Here is a 16,025-nt window from a genome sequence, read left to right as displayed (position 1 = left end):
TAAAAAAAAAAAAAAAAAGATATTGTCAACCCAAAAGAAAATGTTGGTGGAAGCTTACATCTGCTGTAGTAAACTCGCTTTCTGCAAACGATTTTTTTGAATGTATTCTCAATAAAGCTCCGTAAACTACATTTTCATATACGAACTACAGCTTAAACCGTAAAGAAGGTATTTGCCATGCTTATGCCTTATTAGGCATTGTTGGGAAACTAGTTTGCCTAAGGACAGAAAAAATGTCTTTCTTTCAGCTTCCGGACCATGTTTGGTCTCTTCTATCTCGTTCAAATATGAAGTTAATATTGTTAAAGGAGTCTTTAGTTTTGAATATATATGTTTTGATATGCTTAAAAGACGTGAGTACATGTTTTGATGATAACTTTGATTATGATTTTGGTCAATAGCTGTATGAGTATGCTGAGGCTGAAGAAAAATATATGTAATAAATCATACAAGATATAGTATCTCTTTAAAAGTGTGAAACAAGTAGATTTGATGATAACTTTTAGTGATCTTTAGCGGGTTTAGCCTTAAACAAATGAATGATCAGAAAAGCAAGAAACACTTGGTTGGTGTGTTAGAAGGTGAATGTTGTTTTTTGATATTAACTTGAACGTGAATGTTACATGTGCGTTTGGGGGAATCCACTAAGAAACAACAGTGCGGTTAGGTGTAAATTGGATTAATTAAGTACATTGATGGGTCCAGACTCATGACAAGACATGGCTAGTCGTGTTTGACATGTTCTGGTTCTGCATGTCTTGTTTGTTTACTTCAAAGTCGGGCAGTTACTTAATTGTGCCGACATCTTACGACATTAGAAACAATTAAACTTTCACTGATTAAAGATTAAGAACGCTGGAAAAAAAATTATAATGGTTTGATTGGCGATTCGAGATCAATCGCTTTCGTGGTTATAGATCCATTAAATTAAAGCCAAATTTTTGTGATTTTTTCATTATATATATATATATATATATATATATATATATTTAATTATACTATTTTTTTTTTTTTGAAAATTTGTGAATTTTCATTAATGAAACGGATTGTAGAATCTACAATTTGAAAATAGTAGGTAGACCTCACCAAAAAAAGTAAAAATGAGGCCTAGCTAGAAGTGAATACACCAAAAAGACAGAGTACATTAGATAGTTCTTAGCAAATCTCTCAACAGGTTCTTGAAGTTTTTCTGATGAGCCTTTGCTAGGATTGCGTCTCTAACTTGCCTGTCCAGAATCTTGAACTGCACTTGAGGTGGAGTTAAGACATTGTTGTGAAGACGATTGTTTCTTTTCGACCAAATGGTGTAGACTACAGCCTGTGCTACAAGTCTCTTGAGTGTTTTAGAGGAAATATAATCAGTGATGTTCAACCAAGCAGCGAAAGCGTCCCATGTATGAAACACAAAGGGAGAATAACCGAGTCTCCTAGTGACTTCACCCCAAAGGTCTTCACTATACTCACAGTGGAGGAAGAGATGGTCTCGTGTTTCAGGGTACCGGGCACAAATGCAACATGACGGTTCCACAGGCATTCCCTAGGTTGCCAATCTTGTTCTAGTTGGTAGCCTGCTAAGATGAGTGAGCCAAAAGAGAAAAGCATGTCGTGGTATTGCTCCTTTGTACCAGACATTTTGAGTCCAAGGTAAAACGTGTTGTCTGTGACGAAGAACCTCCCATGTTTGCTTTACATTGAAAGATCCTGGTTGCACTCCTTCGATGGTCCAAATGAAAGAATCGGGTTCATCTGTAGTCTCCGGAGGTTTAACCGTAGTCAGGTGGACTTGCAGGAGTTCTGTTTGGGGCGATCTTGCTGGACGGATTAACAAGTTTGAGGAAGAACACGCCATAGCTACAGTACTGTTTAGTGGGATCCCCGTTTGTGACGGCCCAGAAGGTCCTAGAAAGGAGACAAGAGGTCCAAAGGGGGTCCACCAGTCGTACCAGAAGCTTATTGTCTCACCATTGCCAAGCTGACTTCTAAGGAAACGAGCTGCAAGAGGACGAAGATACAAGAGAGTTTTCCAGGTCCAGGAATTCTGCTTTTTCTCATCAATTTGCCAAAACACTCCATCCTTGATTTTATTGTTTTGCATCCATTTTGCCCACAGCGAGTCATCAGCAGAGAATAACCGCCATATCAACTTTAGACAGAGGGTTTTATTTCACATTGAGAAACATCGGAATCCCAAACCACCTTCTTCCTTTGGTAGGCAAATAGACTTCCAAGTAACCTTGGCGTTAGGCTTTTTTGTTATGTCCCCAGACCAGAGAAACCTTGAACAAAGACTCTCGATGTGCTTCAAACAGGTTTTTGGTAGGATAAAAGCAGAGGCCCAAAAATTTACCGTGCCATATATGATTATGGAGATTAGTTCCTTTCTCCCTGCATAATAGAGCGCCCTGGCAGACCAAGAGGTGAAACTAGAAGTAATCTTATTAATTAGTGGCCCATACTCCGACACTCGCAGCTTCCTGTGCATTAAAGGTAAACCGAGATAACGAATGTGCAGTGAACCGAGACTGAAATCAAGAGTAGATATCCCAGAGGTTTCAGTTTGGTTCACTCCCGCAGTAAAGAGCTCAGTCTTGGCTTTGTTCATGGAAAATCCCGAGATTTCAGCAAATCCCTGTAAAACGCTTGTAACATTGTCCAGAGAGTTTTATTTGCCATCAAAAAAAATCATGATGTCGTCTGCAAAGGCCAAATGGGTTACCTGAGGGTTTGTGACGTTTGGATGGTGCCCGATGAGACCATCGTTGAAAGAGCTGTTTAGTAACTAGGAGAATACCTCCATAGCCAGCGTGAACAGGTAGGAGGATATGGAATCTCCTTGTCTAAGTCCTTTAGCACCCTTAAAGAAACCGCATGATTCGCCATTCACTGCCACTGAGAAACGTGGTGTTGATATACATTCCCAGATCAGATTGACAAAGTGTATTGGGAAGTTCATAGCCTTCAAGGTGTTGATGACGAATCCCCAATGCACTGAGTCAAAAGCCTTCTTGAGGTCAATCTTCAGCATTCCCCTTGATGATATATTTTTCTGGTTGTATCCTTGAACGAGTTTCGTGGCTAAGAGCACATTATCCACTAGAAGACATCCCGGGATGAAAGCAGATTGCGAGTTAGATATAAGTTCCGACATAACCGACTTTAGTCTATTCGCTAACAGCTTGGATACCACCTTGTATATTGTATTACAACAAGCAATAGGCCTAAAGTCAGACATTTTTGAGGCGTTTTGAGTTTTTGGGATAAGCGTAAGCAAAGTGGAGTTCCATTGTTGCAGCAATCGGCCTGATCGAAAGAACTCTAGAACTACATCTGTTAAATCTTGACCGATCACTTCCCAATGAGCCGTGAAGAACTCTACGCAGTATCCATCAGGCCCAGGAGCTTTGTTTTTGGGAGAGAAAAAACAACTGCCTTGATCTCCGCGGGTGTAACGGGAGCAGATAGTGTCTGAATAGTAGAAGGAGAGCATCTTTGAGGCAGAATACTGGCCATTTCTTCAGCGGTCAACGGTGTTGCAGAAGACTGTGCACCCAGGGTTTTCTTGAAGAAATCTACCGCTAACAGTTGGATTCCCTCCTTTGAGTCAATAATTTGATCATTCTCATTAGTAAGGAACAAGATTTGGTTTTTAGTTTGACGAGACATGACCACTCTGTGGAAGAATTTGGAGTTTTTATCACCCTCCTCCAACCAGCATATCCTAGATTTTTTCTTTAGGTAAGATTCCTCCGCCTTGGCTAGAAGACACCAGATCTGGTGAGCTTGTTTTTCCTCCTCGAGAGCTTGTGAAGAAGGGAAATTGAGAAGATTTCGCTGGCAGGCTTGGAGAGCTTCAAAGGCTTCAGTAACTCGTTTTTCAATGCCAGGGTAGTTGTCTTTCCTGAAGTCGTTTATGAAACTTTTAAGTTCTTTTAGCTTTTTGGAGAAAAGCAACATGTTGGAACACTCGAAATTGAAGGCATTCCACCAAAGCTTGATTAATGGTGCAAAATCTGGATGTTGGTTTAACACCGTCAGGAACTTGAAAGATAGTTTCTGCTTTTGCTTGTTGACGTCTAGAAAGACACAGCATGGGCTATGGTCCGAGAAACCTGGATTCCCAAAGACTCCGAGTGAATTTGGATAAGTGAGCAACCATTCATCATTTACAAGGATACGATCCAACTTCTTTGTGATTAGGCCGACGTCTTGCTTGTTCGACCATGTGAACGAGTTGCCACAAAAGGGAAGATCAGAAATACAGGAGTTAATCAAGCTTTGACTGAAGTCCCTCATTCCTCTGGTGAGTGTGTTGTTGGAATTGACCGATTGTTCATAGGGATGCAATATCTGATTAAAGTCCCCCAGAACTATCCATGGTTTTCCCATCACTGCAGGTGCCAAAGCGAGTGTCTGTAATTCTGCCCATAGCAGCTTTCTCTCGTCACTAGAAGATGAGGAAGCGTAGACAATAGAGATTACCAACTCCTGATGCACCAAAGGTAGCTGAACCAGACATACAATCATTTGGAGGGATTTAGACAAAATTGACACCTTTACGGAAGTGTGCCAGATTACCCAGATTTTCCCAAGATCTGAGTATTCATAATTCTCAACCGATAACCATCCGGGAGCTATACTAGACCGTATATATTGGGCCTTCACCGAAATCACATGAGTTTCTATCATGCCCCCAAAAACTGGCTTATGTAGCTTTAGCCATTTCCGCATACTCCTACGTTTTAATAGGGTCGTTTAGACCTCTTACATTACGACAAAAAATATCCATAAAAAGGATATTGAGTTAGAGGTTTAAAGGGCCTCCAGCCCTTGCTCTCGGATTCTTCTTCTTCTTCAAACGCTTTGAGATCACCTTGAGAAATCTGTCAGAGTCTTCATCAGGGTTATCATCGTCACCTGATCGGATATCAGGGTCAGATTCCTCGAGCTGGCTAGCTTCCTTATCTATAAATGGGGACAGAAGAGAGAATAAGTTTGCAGTCAGGTCAACACAAAGCTTTCCTTCATCAATATTCAGCCTATAGTCCTTTGATAGGTGGTGAGATAGATGGTGTCTCGCAACAGGGGGGGATCGCTGCCGGGCACTGGTTTCACCTTCCTCTCGAACTCCAGATCCTAGCTTTGTAGGCGGAAGAATCGGTTGAGGCAAAGAGATCTTAGCAGGGGACTTTGTGGTGGTGGAAACAGGTTCAACTGCTGTGTTTACTGCTTTAACTGCATTTACTTTGACCATTGGTAGCTGACTTGGGATGGGAGCCTTACTTGATTACTTATCCTTCTTTGCTCTTGGACATGATGACACTACATGTTTCACTGAACCGCAAAGTGTAAAGGTGGGAGGGGCGCTTGTGCAACGGGATATGGTGTGTCCCACCTTTTTACAATGGCTACCCAAAGAAGGTAACCACGGACTTGAAACCCGGATTCTCTTGATCTGTCCTGACTCGAAACGAGCATTGACAGCCTTAGGTAGAGGCTTTCGAGGGTCAATGACCGTATATACCTTTGCAACTTCGATATTTGTAAGCTTTTCTGTTTGGGGTGGAGACAGACCGGGTGACCCACCAGCCCTGCGATATGTTCAAGGCCTTCACGATTGAAGAATTCTAGAGGAACGCCATGGAACTCTAACCACACCAGTACCAGAGCTAGGTCCGGCTTTTTTGGAGTGACATCTGGTGACCACTTAGCAACGAACATGGTTTGTCCATCGACCTGCCATAAACATTGGCTTAGAATTCTCCTACGGGCATTAGGGCAGGGAACCTTGAAGAGGAAAGAATGTCCTTCCATTTTAGGGACTGTGATGTCTCTGCGTTGCCGGCTCCAGATCCCATTCACAATGGCGTGGACGACACCTCAGGAAGGCGGTACTTCATAGAATTGGCCAAGGATAAAAATATCCCATGCTTTCTTGTTCTTCTCTATTACATAATTGGGTATTGTAACACAAGCCTCATCAGATTCCAGGGTATACGAAGTACCTTTCTTCTTGAGATGAACATAATTTCCTTTTACCAAATCTTTCCAAGGATGGTCTGCAATTTGCGGGGGAACCACTTCTTCGGATTCGGTCCTAACTTCAGTTGGAGCGACATCGGTAATCAGTGCTGCAATACTATGTACATTTGCCACATTAGTGGTAGTTGTAGCTAGTTCACTAGATTTTGGGGATCTAGGGTTTGTAGTGATTTCGATTGCTGCATCAATTTGCACCGAGGGGGCAATTGGGCAGGAATCAGTGGTTGCTTTCAAGTCTGAAGCACCTTTAGTGACGGAAAGGTTTGTTACCGTCGAACAAATGGAAGTTTCGCCAGCTGATTTTGGAGATTCAGGAGAGGAAGACTTTGGGAGGGAGGAGGAGGTTGCGGATCTAGTGGGGATGCCGCTAGGGGGTTTCTTTTTGGGTTTATTTTTGTCCATGAGGGGCGGTGTGGGCCGACGCCGAGATCGGCGAAGGTGGTTGGAGAAAGATGAAGATCGCGTTTTTGGAAAGAAAAGTCAATTATACTAAATTTATATCTAAAAACCTCCCAAATTTATATTTTTAAGTTTAATTTTGAGGTTCAAACTTAATAAATAAATGAATAAGCCCAATAAAATATAAAACTCAATGTATTTTATTTATTTTTATTTTTATTTGACATATTTTACTTTCTTTTATCTTATAATTTGGTAAAAAAATAAGTTTTTTTTTTATAGTTGCACCGGGTCATTCCGTTGAATGAACCGGCATCACACGGTTCGACGAGATGGTTGGAAGCAAAAAGTTTAGCCTTGCGATTTCTAAACCACTAATTGCGATCATATTAACCATTTTTAACATCATCATCATCAAGAATACTCAAAATTTTGTTTACTACATTCTTTTTGAAGAAGACAAGTTCCATCAATAACGGAGTATTTAGGAGAGTTGCGGCTAACAAAGTAACACCTCCAGCTGCTCTAGTCACTCTCCTTGTTTAAATCAAACTATATAACCTCTTGTGGGTTTAAAGAGATAGCCAGTGGGCCAAGTTATTCCTAGTATGGTTAAAAGAAGAAAAAATAAATAAAATGAAAAAAGACAAGTTCCGTTATGTAATCGCAACCGCAACCCCAACCCCAAACGCTTTATGTCATTCTATGTTATCACTTTGGACCAATTTCGGTATTAGTTATTGTGTTTGGTTTTTTTACCCTTTTCACGATCTCATGTCTCTGAATCAGCCACGTTTCATCACTTCAAGGTGTACACGGATATTAAACCAGAACACACATGCAAAACTCCTTCGAGAAGTTTAGCTCAATTAGACTATTTAAAGCCGTACGTAAGTATTTGTGGCTCAGAGTCACTCGTAATGAACTTGAGGTAAGCCACATCGTGTGCCGATATGATATATGTTTCTTAACCATTAAATTAAATTATTTATTATTTATTTTTCTCAAATGTTACAAAATCTGTTATTCATTTTTTGGATGAGAGTACTTGGTTCCACCACGCACCCAATCTATTTTTGAATTTTCTAACCAAAAAAAATATATTTTTGTAATAGTCCAAATCTATATAACTTTTTGCTGGCAAAAATAATTTGAAATCATGAATTATTATTATATAAATTTGATAACGACGTACAAAATCTTTTATTTGGTCACTTGTTCTAGATCATATTATTCACGAATATGAATTGTCAATTAGTATGTCTATTTTACATTTTGTACGTCGCTCTCAAACACTTTGTCTTAATACTGCGATTATTCGTAGACAGAAAAAATATATATATATATATATTTTCGTTGACAAAAAAAAAACAGCGATTATTCTTTGGTAGAGAAAAAAAACCAATGCAATAATGATAGTGTTGTGACAGAACCGGGATCGACTTTATTATTAAAATTCGATAGACGTCATAGTGGAATTAATAATAGAAAGAGTTCAGGTTTCTCTGTTATTTATCTTCTTAGGATTATATAAACGATTACAGGGGGAAATTTCTGAATATACAAATGATGTAATTTAACGAATCAGGTTTTAGTTCAACAAATAAGAAATCAGACGAATTACTTTCAGTTAAAGCACTATTTATTTGCTTCAAATAATTTTGTTATTAATTAAATATCATGCGGAAACATAGTAGATTTAAGGATGATTAAGAAACATAGTGTAAAAAATTTATTAAAAATGTAGAATGACATTTTTTATGAGACAAAGATATATTTTTTGAATAACCTTCTTTATAACAAATATATATATATATATATGAATTTATATTTACAAAATACAATGAGTTTCGTAAGTTTTAAATAATAATATCTTAGTTATAATAGAAATCTTATAATTTTGAAATTTTAAAAAAAAAAAAAAAATTCTTAGTTGTAGTTTAAGTTAAAAAAAAAATGATTCTAATAAATGGTTTCCTCCGTAAGTTTATGGTTGTTCAAAATTTTCAAATGAGCCATTTCATTTTCTCTACTCAATTGAGATGTCCATGGAGATTGCCATCACTCTGTCTCATTTGAGCTGAAACCAAAGCGGTAATTAAGACCAAATTTTGATGGCCACACTTGTCGGAGTTTTGTGATGATTGTATATCGTTTTCAATTCCCATGGTTGATAAATGGGATTTGGAATCATATCTTCTTTTATTTGACGAGAAAATTTGTTTCATGTTCTCTAATTTTCTAACTGTATATTTTAAATTTTTAAATTTTTTTATAAATCTTTAAATTAAAATTAATTGGCGAAATTGGTTTATGCCTTTTATATACTATTTAACATTTTTTATATGTCATTTTTCTCCACACATATCTACTCAAAATAAAGGTATTTCTAACTGTTTATATAAATAGAAATATATCACATCCCATAAAGGTATTTACAACGGTTTCTAACATGATACAACGGTAATTTAAACTATCAATTAATGGGATGATTGGACTACTTTTCAAAGAAATTTATACGATATTATGTATTCAAACTTTTGTATCATGTTAAATTATTTTAACTTTTACCTTAAAATCAATTAACAACAAATAATTCCTACCAAAAAAATTAGCAACAAATAATAACTCATATTTTTAACTATTTACTACTCAAATACCTTTCCATCTCTTTCAATGTGAGAGTTTTTTTCACATTTTAATCTACATTTTAAATTGTAAATACTTTATATATAATAAAATTATTTAAATTAAAGTATAAGTTTTTTCTCATTATCTCTTATCTCTAGAAACGCAAATGTATATGTGGACTTTCTGGCACGCAAAGCGCGTATCTCCCTGCATCAAGTTTCGTATGTAAATAATTTCCCACTAAATTGGTTCGTTTGAGCTAATCTTTTGAACTAATCTTTTGATGAAGAAAAAAAATATTTATATAAGTCTAAGAAGATTAATGTTCCATCCCAAACTGCTCGACTGTATACATACTTATCATGTATGGTTTATAAAGTTTTTTTTTTTTTTTTATCAAAGGTTTATAGAGTTTTGTATAAGCTATATATTGGTATGGGGACAAAAGAAAAAAGAGTTTTAAACGAGCCAAACGACACGCCATACGAACACCCACTCTATACCTCCATATTCTTAGCATCTCTTTGAAAACTGATTTGTATTCTTGCTTTTGTTTTATCAGATGTGTTTCATGTTTCCAACCAAAATTATAATTTTATGGTACATATCCATCGAGACTATTCAAATCTTTCCTTTTCTTTTTTTTAAGCTTGCAGTACAGAACGAAATGAGATGACCGCCGTTTACCAGAACATCAAATGTACTTAGTTTGAAACATCATTTCCAGTTAATTTTAAGCAATGTTCAAGAAAGCGCTAGGCGTTAAATAGAAGGTGATCCAATGCCTAGCGTCTAGAACGCCTAATCGGAATTTAGACGGTTTTAGGCGGTTTAGGTGTTTATACTATAAATTAATAAATATCTGATATTATAAGTATAATTATACAACATATGTATAAGAATAATAAAAGTATCAAATCAAAAACAAAATAATAGACAAAAACATTATTTCTATTCATTTTAAACAATATATTAAACATTTATAATTATGTTTATAGAAATAAACCTTATAATTAAAATTTTAAAAATATATTAAAATAATGATACTATAATTTTAAGCGGTCAAAACGGTCGTATAGGCGATATTATAGCGCCTAACGCCTAGACGGACGGAGGCAGACGTCTAGAACGCTTTTTCGAACACTGATTTTAAGTAAAGAAACAATAATATTAGAAAATAATCACGTTTTCTGTACAACCTATATACATCTTTTATATATAACCCTAGCTTATTTATTTTTTTATTTATTTCATCCACATAAGTTGATATCGGTTTTGAAATATTAAAAATGTTCAAGTAATTAAAACACAAAATCGAGTGTAGTAAATTTAAGAATCTTTCTTGGTTCGATTTCATTTGCGCTCAATATATATTATTATTCATGTTCAAACTTAGCAAATCAAGTTTTTCATCACTAGGAAAGATTTTGAGATATAGGTCGATCGTGATATACAAACTAAGTCCTTGGATGACTTTGGGTTACCGTAAGATGGTATTCTAGTCTTATGTCTATCAAATCATAGTGTTTCATAATGGTATCAGGGTGGGTTTGCGTTTGACCATGCATGTTTTTTCTTGGATGGTCTTTTTCAATAGGGATTTTGATTATAGGTTTTGAAGGGTTTTTGTTTCATGACACTTAGTTTGCTAGGCTCGTTAAGTGATAGTCTGTTTGCACGCGCATAGTTAGCAAACTATACGAAATAGGTAATAGGTTTATCGGCTCATCGCATTTGTATGATATTTTTGTCTATATTGTCGATTAAAATACATTTTGAAGAAGATAGGTAAATTTGGCAATATAGATTGAGCTACACATAAGAAGTAAGAAGAGTACACATAAATAGTATTTTCTCATTTTGTTCAAATACTATTTACTTATTTTATGTTTTTTTGATAGAGGGTCTTTTGTATTATTTTTTTTATTTGTATAAAAAACCATGTCATACACAGTTGGAGCGTTGGTCCAATTTATATCACAAATATTTCTTATTATAATTATATGATCTTCACATATATATTTAATTCATTTTTATAGTATTAAATAAAATTTTAGTTTGTTCATAAAATACATTTTTCTCTCTAAATTTTTTTAATTCTATATTATACAAGAGACTATAAATTACAATCATAAAAGGTTAGACTTTTACTATATAAAAAAACTATTTATTTATATACCGAAAGAACATTCGATTGTGAATAATGTAAACAAACAAAAGAACAGATATCTGAATCGTGTATTTATTTACTGTTACTTTTCAACAAAGTAGACTAATAATAATTTGACAAAGAAAAACAATTTACTCGTTTCTTGAACTTTTCAAAATAATTTTAGAGTAATGCCATCGATATGATGTGGACAGGTAACCAAATTACCACGTCTACAGTTTTTGTTTTCAAGTTGTTGATATATATAAAAAGGATTTGAAAGCAAGGTGATGAATTTTAATTAATTTTAAGAGAAAATGTTTTTTTTTTCCAGTACATACTTACTATTAAACAAAAAGATACTCCACGATTCGTAAATTGTTTAGTATGGATTGGACTAAACAAACATGCAAAATGGGTAAATTAATCAAAGTGGTGAGAATGAGATTGGACTCATTGACAAGTCTCTATAGAATATTGTAGCGGCTCTATAAATGATAGAAGACGTTGCACTCATCCGGACCGTTGCAAAGTAGTATCAAAACTCAGCTAACTGTCGAGTCATATGGGTTCACATTGTATATAGTGTAGTATTCGGGATTGGTAACAATACTCAAATCTCAAAAAGAAATGGGTAGTATTTGGAAAACAAATGTATTTAAATAATAGATTTCACTACCAATATGACCAATAATATATAATATATATATCTGGAAGAAAAAATCTCAAGTTCAATTTAAGTAAATTAACATAAAATATAGGAATTGATAACTAATCAAGTTCTCTCTCTTCTCTCCCCCCTCGAGTTCGCTCTAGTCGTCGTCCAAAAAATCAAATCTCCGTCTGCGCTCTCCGGTGATCGGTGCTCCTCGCCGTAGCTGTGAGAGGGGCCCGTTGTTCTGTTTTTAGTTGTTTCCTTCCTTCATTTGTGTTGTCTCGGTTGGATCTGATGGATCGATAGGGTGGTTAGAAGCTCAGCGAATGATACGGTCTTCACAGTGAGGGTTGCTCGACGGTCTTTGAGCGTTTATTTCGTCCTCCCCCGACGGTTTCAGGAGAAGCCTCGTTTGCCTTTGTCAGATCCGGCGGTGTCTTGATCTCTTAGGTGTTGCTTCTCGGTGTTGTGGCCATGGGTTCTTGTTGTCTCCTGTTTGAGTAAGCTGACTTTCCCGTCCTTCACCTGTTCCGTTTAGCTAGGTCTAAGTGTTTAGTGTTGTAGAAGTGATTGAAGTTTGGCCCTTGATTGGGGAGTCTTGTGGTTTGGTTAAAGTTTCGATCTTGGGTTTTGGCTTTGCGGTAGGAACGGTCTTTGTTGGGTTGTGTGGTAGCAAGTTGATTGTTTTAATTTTGGAGCTAGCACCTCCACGGTACGGCTCGAAGAATAATATATCTCTTGACCATTCCCTTCGTTTGCTTCCGTTCATGTGCTTCTCATTGTTTGAAGCCGCTTGGTTTGTTTGGTTGAGATTGCGTTTTATCCGCCCAACCAGTGTCTCGTCCATCACGCTTGGTCTTCTTTTCCAGTCTTTGATTCCCTTAAGGTTGTTTCCTTTCTAAGTTTAGGCTTTGGTTAGTTTAGAAGTTATACTAGTCTTAGTTGTTTGCAGAGGGCTCTTCTCTGGTTTGTTTGTTCGTTGTGGTTGATAGCTTCTTCGTTCCATCTTCGTGCTTTTGAGTTCGGTTGTATCGAGAGGTTAGGCTGCGCTCCTTGTACTTGCTTTGCAGATCTGGTGAGATCTGACTGCATTTTTGTAAGGCTTCTACACAGACGATTCTGGACGTGGTTGTCGTTATCGTCGCATTCGGAAGCGTTTCGAGTCTTTGCTTGTCGGGTTATGAAGTTCTTGGTTCTGCTACAAGAGATTGGTTCTCTTCATGATAGGAGGTGGTTGTTCTTAGCTTGGGATTGGCCGTGGGCATCCTTGGTAGTTCTCATCCAAGTGTTTGAAGAGAAAGGTTTTTTCTTGCATACTAAAACTAGTGTATCATGTGAGGGTTTATGCCTTGTTGCCTATTTCTTTATTTTAAGGGTTCATTTTCTGTTTTGGGTTTAATTTCACTACTTTGTAATTTTTACCTTGGTTTCGTTTTATGTCTCCGGAAATTTCTGTTTGTTCGCCGGCTTAGTTTCCCTTTTTTGGGTTTTAGACTCCGGAGATATTCTTGTTTTCCGCCGGCTAAATTGTAATTCACCGTGTATCCTTCTAAGTTATATAATATCAGTTGACAAAAAAAGAAAAACATAAAATATAGGACTGTTTTCCACAATAACTATTCTAGTCGCAATTTTATACACATTACCATTAATCTTTAAAAAATGTATGTCAAACATGCTAAATCAAAAATAATTTACATTATATTTCCTCGTTATAACATCATCGTTAAGGTTGTAAAATTATTAAAAAATAATATATTATATTAAAGTCTCAAAGATTAAAAAGTTAAAAAAATAAAATCTATTATATTAAAGTTTTTAAGATTAAAAAGTTAAAAAAATAATATATTATATTAAAGTCTTTAAGTTAAAAAGTTAAGATAATAATATATTATATTAAAGTCTTTAAGATTCTTTTGATTTGAGACTTTATTATATTTGAAAAGTTAAAAAAAAAATAAAACTTAATGTATGTAAGTAAGTTAACCAAACTTACCTAACTTATTACCTATAAGGCTATAACAAAAGAATCTACGGTTGAACCAATTTAAACGTATTTATACCAGCCAGTTTTAAATTTTCATACAGTGAACATTTATACCCCTCACTGTTAGATTTAAGATTATCTATGAAAACAAAATGATCCAAAAACAAATAAATAGATGTATTAGAATTATAGAATACTAGATAAACACTTGCGCTACACTGCCAGACTTTTTTTTTCAATTAAATTTATTTTAATATTAGTATATTACTATGATTAGTAAAAAATTGAAAAGCATCTTAAGATTTGGTATTTTACAATTTCTAAAAGTTTAATAGTTTTTATTGATATTTGTAGACATTATTAAATACATGTTATATATTAATTTTACAAAATAGTAAGTGTAATATATAGTCAATCTTAGTATTTTTATTGTATTCTCTCTTCTTATGTAAATAGCTTTTATCAAATTTTTGATATATTTTATATATTTTTCAAGACTACCTTCAAAAACTATAGATTCTTTAGATTTTAAACTGCAAAGGAAATATTTAATATAGTAGATCATAATAATAATTTTTTTTAAATAACTTAATGATTAATTTTAAACCAATTGATTATTTAATAAAAAAATATTTTTCCAAAAATGTTATGTCTCTTCTTCTTTGGACTTTTTAAAGTTATTAATCGATTCCATAACTCAAGGTTAATAACATACAAAAAAAACACAGTCTGAACGTTAACAGAATACTAAAATAATTTGACTATTATTCCAATGCAATCACACGTTATAAATATAGATAAAATTATAAATTTTATATATAGATATATACGTCACTTTTATTTATAAACATGTTTTCTACTTTGATATAATCGATTAATAATTTCATATTATAGAGTGATACTATAATTTACAAAACTGAAAATAATCATATTGAACTTGTTATGAAAGATGTTGTCTACTTTTAAAAATTTTAGTATAAAAATGAGGTGTATTATTTCTCTTAATTCTGTGGGTACATGTTTTTAACGGGGTGTTAGTTTTAAAATGTTTTAAACTAAATGTTCTTATTTGTTATGTTTTCATTAGATTTCATTTTCAAAGAGGTTTACATACCCTCAAGAGCTCACTTCAGCTTTTATACTTTTTTTCTTTGAATTTATATTTTCGTTACGCTAGTAAAGCTCTTAAAATAGTCTATATAAAAAAACTTTACTATCATCATTTCACTTTTATTTTTTTCTTTGTAATACTTAGAATCAACAATGTTAAAAATAAAATCTGAAAATTTCCAAATTAGTAATGTTATATCAAATGTAGAAAAATGTAAATATATATATATATATATATATATATATTGTATTTAATTTATTTTTGGTTTTCTTTCTATAAATTAAAAATCTATGTGTTATCCACAATTTTTAAAATGATGAAGTCTATTATTTATTTTAATTCTATTGGTTATCTTTTAAAAATTATGTTTTTAATTAAAAACTGATGTAGTAAGTTGAAAAGCTGATGTGTATTAATTAAAATGTTTTGATTGGTTAAATTTTAAAATGAAATGTCAGTTTTTTATTTCACCAAAATGCTGATGTGTTAGCAGAGAGAAACTTCTTCTATTTTTATTGTATTGATATAAAAAAAACGTTGAATATTTCACATGCACGGTCCTAGCTACTTAACAAAAAACACCACTCTGTCTTGGCTGACGTGTGTATCGAGAGGCTTCGTTATAAATACGTAAACAACTTCTCTATGTCCCTTCACGGTCCCTTAAACAGAAAGAGAGAGATAGAGAGATATTAAGAAAACAAATTATATGGAGAACGGCAAATGCAACGGTGGCTCGACGGTGAAGTTACCGGAGATCAAGTTCACCAAGATTTTCATCAACGGCCAGTTCGTTGACGCCGCATCAGGTTCTTTTTTCTTTGTTAATTTCACTATTTGCTTCTTTTATTAATTTCATAACTTCGAACGTTGACCCAAATCATTCCTTTGATTCTGATTTTGGCTCAAATAATTAACTCAAATCCTTTGGGTATATATTACACTTTGGGTAAAAAAAACAAGCAAACAAACCGTGGTTGTGATTTGTGAGTATAGTACGGTGGTCCGGTAGATCAGTATTGAGTGGTCTGCAAAACAAAACTATTTAAAAAAA

This window comes from Camelina sativa, chromosome 19, assembly GCF_000633955.1.
Source record: "Camelina sativa cultivar DH55 chromosome 19, Cs, whole genome shotgun sequence".
In the NCBI taxonomy this organism is placed as follows: domain Eukaryota; kingdom Viridiplantae; phylum Streptophyta; class Magnoliopsida; order Brassicales; family Brassicaceae; genus Camelina; species Camelina sativa.
Note: the sequence above shows the minus strand (reverse complement) of the source record.